The following is a 15,210-nucleotide window of genomic DNA, read 5'->3' on the forward strand; positions in this document are numbered from 1 at the left end:
AGAGAGAGAGCGAGTGTGGGTGAACTTGTTCAAATAATGGCATATAAAAAGGTGTATCATTGCAAAGGTGCCAGACAGGAAACATCTCATGAGTATAAAACCAGTAAGCTGTCTCAAAACCATTGCAACATTATTGTTGCGAAACATAATGATGACAATGGTTACAGAAAAATTGTAAGCAAGTCCAGTTGAGTCGCAGCCTCGGGTGTACAAAACGGCCATTGTCCTGACATCCCCTGACCCTCCCCTCGGTGTTACCTGTATGTTATGATGTTATGATGGACTGAAGAATAAAGTACTGAATATTACCAATGGTGAGTGCCATACGTTTTTTCCTTTTCTGGAGTTTTAAATTAAAGACTTGTGCTTTATGTGCTGAGCACCAGGATTGATTTGGCCACAGGTGCCTAAATCAAGTTTGCATAGCACTGGATATTATGTGGTAGTGCTGGACATTTTTTTCTTTTACATTACAAAGTGTTATCTGCTACACTTGCAAGCTTCAAATGAAACTTGAAAACCTATCTGTTAAAGCATGCCGTAGTTACCGCCTCACCACTGCCAGAGCTGCCACCTCACCACCGCCGGAGCTGCCGCCTATCTAATACCTCACCTACTGTCCCTCCCCAATATCCTATAGAATGTGAGCCTGCAAGAGCAGTGTCGTTTACCCTCTATATCAGTCTGTTTATTGTAACTTGTATATGTATTTTGTATTTAAGCCCATCTCATGTACAGCACCAATCAATACTCATCTATAAATAAATATTAAAATAATAAAAATGTACAGAAGGTTTTGTGCAATATTAAATAAAAGGTAACTCAGATGCAGTGCCTAAATGGTTAATTGGATTTTGCTTTTTACATTTTGAGAACAAAATGCAGCATCTTAACTTCAAAACAACACAAGTTGCACGGGAATTGCAAGACATAAATTAAAACGCATCCATATTAATTATCTCTGTTGATCAATACAGTGTCTCAGTTTTAATCATCACTTCTTACTAGAATTTAATATCTTTGATAACTTTAATTATACTGCTACACTCCATTAATTAAACTGACATTAACTTATGCAAACTGTTATATAAATATTTCAATAGCATGTTTTACATTTCATTACCTCAGAACATCTGATTAACACCTTCTCTGTTGAACAATGCCCAATATGACGTAGATTTTTTTATTTTGTTTTGAAATAGATATATATCTATTTATTTTATTCATGCATATAACATGTATTGCATTCACAATAAAGTGCAAAATGCAGTGCTTCTTCATGTTACTATCTCTGCTTCCTCTATTTCACAGGTTAAAGGGACTGTCACCATTCGGAAAATCTTTATTTTTGGATGCAGTTTGCTAGAAATTAACAAAGCGCTCATCCCTGATTTCAACAATAAGTCTCTAGACCTACCCCCTTTAACAGGTATTGGCTGCAGCAATGATGTCACATTCACAGTGCTGCAGCCAATCAGTGAGCTCAGCGGCGAAACAGCTGTCGTCTGTCTGTGGTCCGTGTCTCCCTCTCCCCCTCCTTCCTAGGATGTTGGTCCTTTTGTAAAGAATAAAAAAAAAATTTTTCTGCAAGAAAAAAATGGTGAGTACCTTCCATTCTTACATTTTTTATTCTGTCTACGTGGGCATTGATTCTGCAGTGCTCTTAGCATGACAGCACTATAGCCAACATCGGCCATTTGGAGACAGTGAGTAATATCTTTGCTATCGTATAACAAACTGCAAATGGGCCAACATTTTTCTGAAATTGGACTATCCCATTAACCCATTAAGTCCAAATCTTTAATCAAAGTACTCAGATACATACATACTGGAATGTAATAAAGTCCAAAATATGTATATTATATGAACAAATTAAAATATAAATATAAAGTCCTGCTCATCATTATTGGCACCCTTGAAGGTTAAGTACATAATGTGGAATATTTCCTGAAAAAAATGAATCAAGTGAAACAGCTTTTTTGTATAGAGCACTCGTGTAAAATACAAAAGAGCAAATGATAAACAATTTTAAAGAATAAACAATGGGAGGGAAAATAGGAAAGCCTAAAGCTTGCTGTGACACTGGTATTGGAACCTTTTACAATAAATAAGTATGAAAACACATTTTGACTTGCCTATGGTACATCAAAAATTAGAATCACCTGTGATAAATCATCGTTGCCCATGTGACATGAATTAGCCAATCAATGACGACTTCATAGTTCTAAAAACCCACATGGTAGCCCCTGTTCCTTTATCACAATGGTGTAAACAAAGGAGCAGTCTGACTACACCAGGATTGAATTTTTCTTAGTAAACACAAGACTTACAAAGGGTATAAGGCCATCTCCAAAGATCTTGATATTCCAGTCTCAAACGTGCCCAATGTAATTAAAAATTTTGCCAAGCATGGAACCATCAAAAGCTCCCTGGACGTGGGGAAAGAGGAAAAGTGACAAGAGATGTCTTCAAAAGTTGGTGTGAATACTATTTTGGTGTTTGTATTTTGTCTTGTTTGTTATGTAAGAAAGGTTTTATGATTTATTTTGATTTGTGTAAAAAAACTTAATAAAAAATGTTATTGTTTAAAAAAAAGTTGGTATGAATAGTGGAAAAAACACCACATCAAACAATCCAAAGACCTGAAGGCCAATCTGGAACAGTCTGAGGTCATGGTTTCAACAAGTTCCATACTAAACCAAGCAGAGCTTTATGGGTGAAGGCCAAGGAAGAAACAATTGCTGAAGAAAAGACATAAAAAGGAATAACTTATTTTTGCTAAAGAGTAGCTTGACAAACTGTAATCCTTCTGGGAAATGTTTTATGGATAGATTAAACTAAAATAGACCTAATTGGCAATGCAAAGCAACAGTTTGTTTACAAATGGCGCAACGAAGCATAAGTAAAAAAACACCCTACCAAAAGTTAAGCGTGGTGGAATATCCATAATTCTGTGGGGTTGTTTTGCTGAATTTGGTACTGGAGGCCTTGACCGTATCACAGGAATCATGAAGTAAAAGCATTATAAAGAGAGTTTAAAGCTGAATGTCCTACTGTGTGTAAGAAATCTTGGTTTGAGTAAAAAATTATGAGTCCTCCAAGAAGACAATGACCCAAAGCACACATCTAAATGTACAGAGGAATGGTTAAAAAGAAAAAAACAACTGTTCTAAAATGGCCAGCAATGAGTCCTGAGTCTGACCTCAAACCCATTGAAAATCTTTGGGGTAAGCTAAAATCTACCATTGGGAAAAAAAACCTAAGAGTTTGAACAAACTGCAAAGAAAGAGTGGGAGAAAATAAGAGCTGAGAAGTGCAAGAAGCTTATAGATGGCTACAAGAAACATTTGGAGGCTGTCATCAATGCCAAAGGGTGTGCAACCAAGTATTAATTGGCGGTGCCTTTATTGCTGCACATGCTGTATTTTTCATTTCTTCTTTGAAATTGCAACATGTAAGTTGACAATTGAAATTGTTTTATTGTTGGATTTCTTTATACCACTACTTAAAAAATCTTGAGGATATGGAGCATTTCCATTTATTTCTGAAGATATTGTAGACTGTATGAAAAATATTAAGGTGGGTTAATATTGGTGAGCAGCACTGTATGGAAGTAAAAATATTTATGTTCAATCAAATGTGAGAGATTAGAAAATTAATTCGAGTGGAATTGAATTTTCCTCATATTTAAAAAAAAATCATATTCTATGCAGATTTTTGCTCTATACAAATTCAGCAATATGGCGGCCAAATATGGCTGTCATTTTGCTGAACCGTAAAGGTTCAGGCAAACTGATAAAAAAAATTAATACTCACCTTACCACTCACCTGCTCTGCTGAATCTACAGCCTGCCGTCCGGTTCTCAATGCCTTTTTTCATCCTCTTACCTGATTTTTGCATTCTCTTCAGCCTCTTTACTCCAGGTCATGACTTCTGACATGACTAGGTTTCTAACGTCCTTGCATGCCAAACCATTGCAAGGTACGACATGATGTCACAAAAATATGATGCACGTCGCTGAGTGATGACACTGCACACAGTAACATCAAAGACATAGATGTACGTCCTGAAAACCAGGGCCTGTAATGAAGCGTCCGAAGAGAATGTGCTCGAAGGAAAAAAGAAGACCACAGGAAAGGTGAACATTGTGAGAATAGAAGGTCAAGCCTTTCTTACCCCTTTCATAAATATACACTGATGAGAAAAAGTGTAATAATATTTTGAATTTATGACTTTCAGGCTCCATTTGAAGTCATTCACTACAGCTTTGAATGTAAGACTATCTTCATTTTATAGATTTTTATATTTGCTAACTCATAGATAAAATTGACTTGCAACTATTTAGAATGTTATTAGTTATGCAGTTTCTTGTCATGTCACTGCAATGCTAGTGTCTTGCTCCTGGTGGTGGTAAATTCCTTTTCTTCCTGCATTCAAATTAGAATCTGTCCTCACATTTTCTAATAGCTCAGTGTGTTAAGTTTACTCCTAAGTGAAAAAGGTCACTGGTTTGAATCAAGGAGCAGCCATGAATAATTTTTTTTCCAAGAAAAGAGAAACAGCATCATCCAAGTCATCAACAGCGGTCTCTCGGCCAAGAAAATTGCCATATTTCATCCTGTGAGTGCATGATAGTTTGAAGAATGCAAAGTGAAGTTCATCTATCCAGTAGAAAAGTGGCTGTCTAGGTAAAACATCAGAGTCAACTAGTCAGCTCATCACAAGGTCTATCAGTTCTAGCATGACAAACATGGAATTAGTAGTAGATTATATGCTTCATACTAGTGAGATCACAGATGTTCATGTAAGTACCATGCAATGCATCTTACACAAATCTGGTATAGTGGCCTAAAAAAGATGAAGATATCTCGTCTTCAAAATCATCATAAGAAACGTCAGCTTGAGTTTGCAGGAAAGTTTGAAAAGTGGACAGTAGAAGATTGGAATTGGGTGTTTTGGAGTGAAGAGATGAAAGTTAATAAACTAGGCTTTGATGGGTGCAAATGGGTCTGGAAGAAACAAGCGAAAAAGAAGCTAACAGATTGAGAAATTGAAGGAGCTACAAAGTTTGGTGGAGCTAGCCTGATGATATGGGGTTGTTTCATAGCCAAAGGCAATTGATACTTGACCAAGAGTGATGATGGATATCAATGCTGAGCTGCGTGTGAATATTCTACAAGATGAGTTACTTTGTACACTCAAATACTATGACTAGCATGAATTGGACATCATAATGTTCCAGCAGGTCAACGACCAAAAGAATACATTGAGATTGGTGAAGAAATGGTTCAATGACAAGGAAGTAGAAGTGTCATATTGCCCCTTACAGTGTCCAAACCTCAACACAATAGAACACTTGTGCGTAGAGTTGAAGAAAAAGCTGTATACATACCCAGGTGAGTCGATCAGAAAACTCCAACATCGGTAACATGTAGTGGAGACCTGGGATCAGATTTTGGTCAAGACATGATTGAATAGGATCATGAGGTTACCAAGAAGGATTCAGGCAGTGTTGGAAGCCAAATGTGAATTTACAAAATACTAACAAAATAATAAAATTTAAAATTTAGATTTTAGAATAAATAGCAACAATGTAATGACATGAGAAAAATCTGCAGAACTAATCATATGCTAAATAGGTGCAAGTCAAATTTATGAATGAGCTAGCCAACATATTGTCTATCAAATGAAGGTTGTCTGATATTCAAAACTGTAGTGGATGGTGAGATATAGAGTCTAAATGTCTAAAGTTGAAAACATTGTTACTCTTTTGCTCGTCAGCGTACATCAAAGGTCGTGTTCCTGACTTTGATGTGCCCTGTATTTTTAGCAACACATGATTGATGACTGATTTATACAGCTAACATGTTCCTTTAAAAGCTGTGGGTGGAGTAAAACTGTTAAGTGCTGCTGTTAATATCTTAACCACATGCTGGCAGGGAGGCGTGGCATGCCACGTATACATCGGCGCGCCCATGATGTAATCATGGGGCATTGATGGGTTTTAATGGTAGTCAGGGGGTCTACTGTTGACCCCCGTGCCTGTCCTTTCAATTCTCCTGTGAAAGCCACCATTTAGCTGGTGTTTTTAAGAGACCGTTATTTTGGCTTTACATAGCAATGCTGATGCACTGCTATGTATAGCACAAGTGATCAGACAATAACAGCTTCTAGTCTCCTAAGGGGTCTACTAAATACAGTAAAAGTAAAAAATATATATTTTTAAATATATAAAAAATGTAAAAAAGCACAAAAGTTCAAATCACCCCCTCTTAACCAATTAAAAATAAATCAATAAGAAATGTTAAATTCATATATTTGATATTGTTGCATGTGTAAAAGTCCACTTTATTAACATGAAAAAAAACAATAACCTGATTGTTAAACAGCTTAATGGGAAGAAAAAATTATAATGCCAGAATCTTTTTTTTTTTGGGCCATCATAACATTGAAATAAAATGCAAAAGGAGAAAATCAATACATCACATCTAACCCAAAATGGCATCAGTAAAGATGTCAGCTTAGGACAGAAAAAATAAGCTGTCACACAGCCCCATATCCCAAGAATTAAAAGTGTCTTAGGTCTCGGAAAATGGCAACCCAAGCAAAATGTATTTTTTTGTAATAAATTTACTATTTTGTTTTTCACCATTTATATGAAAAATAAATATACATGTTTGGTATCTGTGTAATCACACTGATCTAGAGAATAATATTGCCAAGTCATTTTTACCATATTGTGAACATGGTAAATGAAAAACCCCGAAAATCATTGTGGAATTGCACATTTTTGTAATATTATTTTTGAAACAAGGGGAGAAAAAATGAAAGTGCAAAAATGAAAAATCATCTTGGTGGTTATAGGTTAACCAAGATATTCCTATATCTAAAAGAATACCATTGTGTAATCATCTCTGGTGCTTGTACTATTCCAGTGATGATGGAGCCAGGTCTTCTCTGAGACTCAAGGAATTTATTTTTGTCACATGAGCACTGCAGCCAATCAGCGGCCATTAATGGACAAAACTGATATTTAGAAGATGTGAGAGCTGCTGCTCTCTGACCTTCTCCAAATGTCACTTAAAGCTAAAGGAAGTGATAGTAAAGTTACCCATTAGTAGTCGCTAATTGACTGTAAAGCTCATGTGACACAATGTCATGCAAGTCCTTGGAGACCTAGTGTAAAGGTCACTGGAATGGCAGTGGTATTCAGAAGTGAGTACAGGAAGTTATTATTTTGTACGGGGAATTTGGTCACTAAGACGGGGTCGACCCTATTGTGGATGACTTGTTTATTTTTATACATATATATAGATATAGATTTTTATATATATATATATATATATATATATATATATATCCTATACTGTGTTTGTAAACATAATATGGAACATTCCATTTGCGACAAATTACTTAGTTTAAAATTGAATTTCCTTATAAACTCTGTATGATATGTCACGTTCAGCTCTCAGCACATCCATTCATATCTAAATGTGAGGGCAGTAAATTAGTTGAATGTGAATTACATGCTAGCACTCAATATTGTCCTATTCCTTTGAAAATATGTATTAAAAATAGTGTAAAAACGATTTTGTCTTCTTTAACATAAGAATTCCTTTCTTAAACCAAATCATAGTTTTCTAGTCAATTTTCAAATACGGTCCTGTAGTATAAATTGTATGTCACTGTTTTCAAGATCTTATGCATTAATCCTTCATTAATGTCAATTGCTGGGAAAGACTATTAATTTCATATTCAATTCCTAGTATTCTAAATCTTAAAAATAGGATTTAAAAAAAAAATAAAAATCAAGTATCTTCTATGTGTTATTACTTCTAAATGCAGAAAATAGTATCTTAAAAAAGGTGTATTTTTTCTTAGTTCAGATATTAATCCTAAAAGTCAAATAAACTACATTTATGAAAATATTGCCATGTAATCGGTTAAAGAGGTGATCCAGTATTTAAAATGTTTTTTCAAAGTTTTTATCTTTACACCCTAATCACTTTTGTTATTATCTTTATCATACAATACCGTACACTTTTCCCCATCCATGTAAACCTTAACTATATTTTTTTACAGTATTTCATGTGACATTTTGTTTGAAAGGAGTCTCAAATGTGATGCCTCAGGAGGCTGCATTCACTCTCCACAGCATCAATCTCCCCTACTGGAACTCGACATTACAAGGGGGTGGTACCGCAGTTACTGACTAGTTTATTGCATCGCCGCCCCCCTCTAAAGACGCCATAGATCCTGGATGCTGTGAAATATGTGAGTGCAGTGCCAGCATTCTGCTTCTATCTCCAACACCACCGTTGGCTCTGTGAATGAAGTTGCCATCAGGAGGCAGAGACAAAAGCAATGAGTGTCACCAGCACCAGCCCTCAACTTCTAGTACTTCCCTCAAATAAATTGTCATCAGAAAACAAGGTAATTTTTTAAGAATTTTGCTTCATTTTTAGTCTATTAAGATGAAAATGGAAAAAACTAAGTAAACAAATGCATCAAAAATGCATAAAAAACAAGAAAAAAAGGCACTTATTTTATGCAGCATTTTTATGGTTAACACTGTGGATTTTGCTGCAGAAAAATATGCTGGAAATATTCAACATGTCCACATAGTCTAAAATGTACAACTTCTTTTAGTCTTCTGTCTATAATGAAAATATCAGTTTTCGTTTTTGTTTTTGTTTTTCAGACATAAAATGTCTGTCTAAAAAACTTTTTAGAAAAGACTAGATATTAATACAAAGTAAAGCAAGTGATGACATGTTTTTATTAACAGTGACTTTTCTCTTCTCTTCTGTCAGCTTGGTGCTTACATAGCTTTTTAGATTAGCTGTTAGTGAAGCCATGTCTCAAAACTATTTATTGCCTTCTTCGCTTGATTTCCAAGCAACCATTCATCGTAAGTAGTCTTCACTAGATTATCTATTGCAGTTATTAAAAGCAAAGCTTTAATGAGATCAGGAAAGAGAATCAGGAAAGAAAAGAGGCATAAAAGGGTTGGAAGGATTCGAATCAAACTTTTCCTGATCTTAAAAAGGCTATTTTTAAGATAGGTTATCAATGTTTCATCTGTCGGGGTCCAACACCCAGCACCCCCACCGGTCAACTATTGTCAGTGCTGGTGATGGCAGCTGAAAATGTTCAGTTCTGGAGTTCTGGAGCTGCCCTTGTATTCTGACAGCAGCCATGGCCGGTTCTACACATTTGTCTGCAATTGATTTCAATGGGGGGCGTCTGTGCAGTACCCAACCACGACCGCTATGAGTTGAAGGGGTAGCTTCTAAACTGAGTATTTCCGCCTGCAGCTGCTGCCAGCACTGGGAAGAGCTGATTGGTGAGGGTGCGGAGTGTTGGACCCTACCCGATCAGATATTGATGATCAGAAGTAGATAAACTCTTCAACATTCTATTAACCAGATCTAAAAAGATGAATTCAATTACTAAAATAATTAATGACAAATTCATCTCTTGAACCAAGACAATGTTCATATTCACAACAGACGTGAACCCAGTTATCTTTTCTCTAGGTCTAAAATTCTGCAGTAGCATTCTCTATCTATTTGCTATAAAGCTTTATTTTGGTTTGAAAAGTATTGCATTTCCCTATGAGTGTTCTTGAGCCAGATATGATAACTGATACAATATCTTTCCTGTCATATTATGATTTTTGTTTCATTTAAATATTAACAAAAGGACACAGACTTTTCATTATGTTTGGATCATGGAATAAGACCATTTATTTTTAAATTTGAAAAAATAAAGACAAATTTGTACACAGGAATTTTTGTTTCTTTTTCCATTTCGATTTAGCTCAATGTCACAGAATTGTTAACTAAAATTACAACATTGACCAAGTTGACCATGTAGGGTTATGACCACAGCTGGGAACTTTCTAAAAAAGTTGACCTTGAGTTGATGCTATTTAAACACTATAAACACTAAGTAGCAGAAGTCAGTGTGTCATTTCATTCTTTGAGCAGAGTTAATTAGAGGTGTTTTGTGGTTCTTAAAAATGTGAAAATCTATCCTCAACTGTTTGAAAAGGCTCTTGTGCTTACAGAAGTTGAACCCACACTGTTTGATATTGATAGCCTCTACTAAGAATAGACCATCATTTGTAATAAAGTGTATCATAAAAGTGTTTAATAGTAAATCACAATGTCATGCCCCAAATATGCCTAATCTACACTATCTTAACAAAGTCAGCTCTATTACATGTGTGATAAGAGAAAAAGAAAATACTCATTGAATTAAACTTGTTAGGGGATTAATAATATAAAAGACTAAACACCTTAAATTTAATGGAAAATATAAGTTCTAATAATAATTCAATGTTAAGCATTATATGTAAAATAGAATTACCTATTGTTTAACCAATTTTGTGTGTAATGTATATTTAAAAAGAACATTAGCATTATTTTTATATCACAATATCATCTGGGGCTATTTTAGGTTCATATTTCCTGCTTTTTCGAAAAGAGTTTTCAGCAGGCTTATTATCTGCATAGGCAGAATTTCAATGACAGGTACAACACCTAAACACAGCTGATACGTTATAATATCAATTACAATAGGTGATGTCACACCTGATCCTGGTCCCTTTACTCTCATAATGACCAATGCACAAGCATAATAATTTAAAAAAAAGACAGTATCTATAGTTTCCTAAAATTAAGGAAGCTAAAGTAAAAATGCTCTAGTGGTCAGTGTGAAAATTGAAAGATTTCAATAGTTATTTTTTAATTCAAATTGAGATAAGAAAAAAAATTGAGAAAACAATTTAAAAAAAAATTGGTCACTTTCTGATAATGGATTTCCTTTAAGAAAATGGAAAACTTGTCTACGTGACAAGCTGGGGGCAACAAGTTAATGAACACATGTATAAACTAGTACAATGAAGAAGTGTAGCTGTTATCCATATAAATCAAACTTTCATGTTTTGTGCATGATAAAATTAAAGGAATATTGGATAATATGTGCAACTGATCACTATTTTTAGGTCATTTAAACTGTGAGGCCCCGTAATGTAACTATGATTCAACCAAAAACCCTGAGTCTCCTGGTCAAACTCTAGGAGTTCCAAGGTAAGGTCATAACGCAAAGAGTTACTCATGTTAATAAAGGCAAGTCAACAGATAGTGGACAAACATTCCTGTCAGTGGTTGTCTGGAAATCTAATTGCAACTGAGGTAGAGTCAACTAACAACAGGACCGAGTTCATAATCAATTATCATAAACATAAACCCGATAAGACTAAAGTTTAAATTTACTACTTCAAAGCAATACTTGCATATGTATTTTACTAGACGAGATCAATTTGCAATAAATTATGCTTACATGAATAGAATAAAACACAAGAAAATCACATTACCTATACATACATTCCAAATTCTAAAGACTATGTACATCGCTTCTAAGAGTAAGGTCAAGTTAGCTATGTTGTCATTAGCTACTATTGCATTAGTACTGGAAAAACAAATGCATTTTATGATAGATATTAAAGTACGGTGTGTCATCTTGGAACCACTTTAAAGAAATTATTTGGGAGATATCAAATCCATGAAATAATATTATATTCATAAAAGTCACATAAGGTGTATGGATTTTGAGCATTTCTATTATTTATGTATTTGTTTATTCATTTGTTCTAAAATCAATGCATATATATATATATATATATATATATATATATATATATATATATATATATATATATACATATATATGTGTGTATATGTATATATGTATATATACAGTGCCTTGCGAAAATATTCTGCCCTCTTGATTTTTCAACCTCTTCCCACATTTCAGGCTTAAAACATAAAGATAAAAAATTTAATGTTATGGTGAAGAATCAAGAACAAGTGGAACACAATTGTGAAGTTGAACGAAATTTATTGCTTATTTTAAACTTTTCTTAAAAAAGAAATAACTGAAAAGTGGGGCGTGCAATATTTTTCGTCCCCTTTAAGTTAATACTTTGTAGTGCCACCTTTTGCTGCGATTACAGCTGCAAGTCACTTGGGATATGTGTCTATCAGTTTTGCACATCAAGAGACTGAAATTCTTGCCCATTCTTCTTTTGCAAACAGCTTGAGCTGAGTGAGGTTGGCTGGAGAGCGTTTGTGAACAGCAGTTTTCAACTCTTTTCAAAAATTCTCGATTGGATTCAGGTCTGTACTTTGACTTGGCCATTCTAACACCTGGATATGTTTATTTGTGATCATAACTAAGGAGGACGATCGCGTCTGAAACGCGTAGATCGGAGGAGTTATGTTTTATTCCTTCTTTACCTTTTTTTAACCATTATTGGAATAAAATGAAATTTTAGCTTTATTTCAAGTTTCTATGGACGTCCTTTCTGCTGGGGATCCGCCTTTTTTGGTTTATCTGTGAACCATTCCATTGTAGATTTTGTTTTATGTTTGAGATCATTGTCTTGTTGGAAGACAAATCTCCGTCCCAGTCTCAGGTCTTTACAGACTCCAACAGGTTTTCTTCAAGAATGGTCCTGTATTTGGCTCCATCCATCTTCCCATCAATTTTCATCATCCTCCCTGTCCCTACTGAAGAAAAGCAGGCCCAAACCATAATGCTGCCACTACACCAGTGGGGATGGTGTGTTCAGGGTGATGAGTTGTGTTGCTTTTACGTCAAACATATCATTTGATATTGTGCCCAAAAAGTTTGATTTTGGTTTCATTTGAGCAAAGCACCTTCTTTCCCATGTTTGGTGTGTCTCCCAGGTCACTTGCGGCAAACTTTAAACAACACTTTTTATGGATATCTTTGAGAAATGGCTTTCTCCTTGCCACTCTTCCATAAAGGCCAGATTTGTGCCGTGTATGACTGATTGTTGTCCTATAGACACCTCATCTGTAGATCTCTGCAATTCATCCAGAGTGATCATGGTCCTCTTGGCTTCATCTCTAAACAATCTTCTCCTTGTTTAAGATGAAAGTTTGGATGGACGGCTGGGTCTTGGTAGATTTGCAGTGGTATCATACTCCTTCCATTTCAATATGATCGCTTGCACGGTACTTCTTGGGATGTTTAAAGTTTTGGAAATCTTTTTGTAACCAAATCCAGCTTTAAACTTCTCCAAAACAGTATTATGGACCTGCCTGTTGTGTTCCTTGGTCTTTATGATGCTATTTGCGTTTTAAACAGACCACTGAGTCTATCACAGAGCAGGTGCATTTATACGGAGACTTGATTACACACAGGTGTCTTATATTTATCATCATCAGTCATTTAGGACAACATTGGATCATTCAGAGATCCTCAATGAACTTCTGGAGTGAGTAATCTGCACTGAAAGTAAGGGGGACAAATAATATTGCACGACCCACTTTTCAGTAATTTATTTTTTTTAAAAGTTTAAAAGACGCAATAAGCTTCGTTTTCCTTCACAATTGTGTCCCACTTGTTGTTGATTCTTCACCATAAGATTAATATTTTTATCTTTATGTTTGAAACCTGAAATGTGGGAACAGGTTAAAAAATCAATGGGGCCGAATACTTTCGCAAGGCACCGTATATATATATATATATATATATATATATATATATATATATATATATATATATTTATATATATATCAGAAACACAAAGTCAAAGACAGTTTACGGATATACATATACATGTATCTGTAAACTGTTTTTAACTTTGTGCTTCTGATACAAATATCCAAACTTCTTGAACAGCTAAGGCTAGGTTGTCATTAGGCTCATGCTGTCTGAACCATGGGCTGGGTGAATCAGACACTGCCAACACAGTTACAGCCACACATGTTTTATCTGAGGTACTGCAGCAATTCAGAGCAAATATACTTGAAAAATCCAGCTAGGGACTATAGTTACCAATGGAAAGGAGAGGTAGCATCCATACTGCCATGGAAAAAGGACCAAAGGCAAATGCAAGGGAGTGATTTAGTCTCACTTGGAATTGTCTTCTGTCCTTTATCAATAGCAGAGTGCATGTTAATCTGTACCATCCATTGACAAATATTGTGATTTCTCAGGGGCTGCAGCAGCCATGTTTACGCTCTTGAAGTGGTTGTGTCTCACACAACCCAACCGGGTGAGTAATTCCTTATTTCGGCTTACCACAACAAGTGCATAATTAAGGCCCTATTGCGCTATTGTCCCTCCCACTTTTACCCAGAGACTATAGTTTGAGGTAGATTCTCGGCCATCAACCTGTTCCTTTAAAGTTGACCGATGTATCTATCACTTTGTGTCTAAAATATTGGAGCAGAGAGAAGCCACCCAGAGACAAGTGTCTTAGATGAGTTATCTGAGATGCATAGTCCAAAGATGGCTTGCCAAAGTAGTTTCACTGAGCATGAGTCCCATTTCAGGGTAAATATACCTTATTGCAATCATTCAGACAGCCAGGCTCTGGGTCATGCTGCCTATAATTGAGGCAACATAAATTTGATGACAGGTTCCCATTAAAAGATATAATTCTGTCTGTAAGTAGTTACCCCTAGAGGGAGCTGATAATCTTACGGAATACTGTTTTTCGATTGAACTCAATGATACAACAGTATGCATTATGCTCCCTCTGTTAATCACCTCCTGCAGTTCCCCCAGGATTATTGATTTCACATTTTTAAGATTCATCAAGTTTCAATAGCTTGAAAGATTCATGAAAAAATTCATCTGCGCAGAATGTGAAATCTAGAAATGATATGGTGTTAAATGATTGGCATGTATATAAAGGCTGTGAACAATTAAACATTGCCTATCGTTGCCTTGCAGGTTAGTCTGCAAACTGATTGGTTACATGGCTACTTTTTGGATAATGTTACATTGCAGTTTTACTAAATTCCCAATTTTTCCAAATATTTTTATAAGTGGCTCTGAGATGGACACTCACTTTAAGAATATCATAAGGATCTATTAGCTAATGTTCAAACACTTGAGATCTTTAAACATGACATTCCAACAGTTTTTATTAATGCATGATATGAGGTATAACAGGCGTGTACATACCCGATTAATTAAGTAAGCAAGAAACAATCTACTGTGACTAGCACGACTGACACTTCACCTACTTGGTTATTTGCCTGGGCACAATGACAAGGGGCACATTTTTCTACATTCTTAAACCCTTCAAGCTGAATTTTCTCACATACTCGAGAGAACAGTATGTAGCACTTTACAAAAATAAGGCCATACAACTAGGAAGC

General features: G+C 35.3%; 1 protein-coding gene across 1 annotated transcript in view; it reads right to left on the minus strand.

Annotated features, from left to right (window-relative positions):
• The window catches only part of EPHA10 (EPH receptor A10), a 1,151,424-nt gene that overhangs the window by 999,873 nt on the left and 136,341 nt on the right, over positions 1–15,210 (minus strand). The window lies entirely within an intron of this gene.

This window comes from Anomaloglossus baeobatrachus, chromosome 2, assembly GCF_048569485.1.
Source record: "Anomaloglossus baeobatrachus isolate aAnoBae1 chromosome 2, aAnoBae1.hap1, whole genome shotgun sequence".
In the NCBI taxonomy this organism is placed as follows: Eukaryota; Metazoa; Chordata; class Amphibia; order Anura; family Aromobatidae; genus Anomaloglossus; species Anomaloglossus baeobatrachus.